Here is a 1,203-nt window from a genome sequence, read left to right as displayed (position 1 = left end):
AAAAATAAAGGATGAGAAAACTCACATAAGCATTACTGAAATGAAGACATTTTAAAGCACTCATTAATAGAGCTTCACTTCTCCCTTCCAGAATAAGCATTCTAATAAACCATGCAAAAGTAACATGATTGACTCGTATTTCAAAATTATCTGTATTTTTTATATAACAAGATTAGCCTGGAAGATAATAGTCCTAAATTCAAATTAATAGCTATTGAGGCAGAACTATCACAAGGCAAACAACTTTGTCATGTATTAGTTTCTCTGCTACATTAATGTTCTTTGCTTTCAGAGGCTTCCTGTACCCTCAGTGGAGGTTTTGAGGTGAACTATCCCAGCAGCAGCCTGAGATGACTTTGTATCACTACTTCTTTATCAAAAGGGACTTCTCCATCCGTTTGCTTTTCTCCTTCTCTCCAATCCATCACTGGTGACACCTGAGATAACTTTTAAAATGGTTTCTCTCACCTTGCCCAGCCAAGGGGCTGCATGAGCAGAGGTGACCTTTAGCCTCCAGTTTAGCTGGCACATGGGGAATCAGCATCACACATCCTCAGGTTCCACACTGCCACTGGTCCTAACTGAAACCTTCCCAAATTCCTGATCTCAGGTGTGGTGCTAAAAAATCCCTGCATGGTTTTTGGTAAGGTTAAGAAGCTGTAAGTACATCAAAACCATGTTTTAAACGGACACCTTTACCCATTTTATCCCAAAAGAACAAACTGAGACAATTCAGCTGCCTTTAGCTGCCAGAATTTAAACAGAATAATTAAAAAATATGGGGCAGGTACATTTTTTTCTCTCTACACCTAAACTGAAGCTCAGCCTGTGACCATATCAAAGCCCACTGCACTTTCCATCAAAGTAATTGCATTCTGCCTATTTCAAATTCTCTTTTGTATGCACAGAAGAAGGTATTCATCATTTCCTGACTCAAATTTCTTAAGTGAGGCTGCAGTGTACAGCTTAAAACCTGATGGACTTTATTCCCTAAGTGTCCACGATGTAGTGGTAAAAGAATTACTCCACCCATATGTAACAGAGAGCAATATTGTCATTAAATCCTATGCATGATAAAAGCTATTGAAGTCTGAACGGTTTTTTTGGCACTGCCAAGCAAAATTTGACTGCTAATTTGTGCTGGTTTGAAAAGCAAACCGGTGAGAGACTCCGAGTCAGAAGTACCATTTAATATGAACACCA

The 1,203-nt window shown here is 38.9% G+C and overlaps 1 protein-coding gene across 1 annotated transcript in view; it reads right to left on the bottom strand.

Moving 5' to 3' along the window:
• The window catches only part of LOC103799811 (transformation/transcription domain-associated protein), a gene marked incomplete at both ends in the record, with an annotated part of 20,903 nt that overhangs the window by 18,289 nt on the left and 1,411 nt on the right, over positions 1 to 1,203 (bottom strand). The gene's annotated exons all lie outside the window — the stretch shown is intronic.

Source organism: Acanthisitta chloris, unplaced genomic scaffold (genome assembly GCF_000695815.1).
Source record: "Acanthisitta chloris isolate BGI_N310 unplaced genomic scaffold, ASM69581v1 scaffold8033, whole genome shotgun sequence".
Lineage (NCBI taxonomy): Eukaryota > Metazoa > Chordata > Aves > Passeriformes > Acanthisittidae > Acanthisitta > Acanthisitta chloris.
Note: the sequence above shows the minus strand (reverse complement) of the source record. Positions and strands in the feature narration are given on the sequence as shown.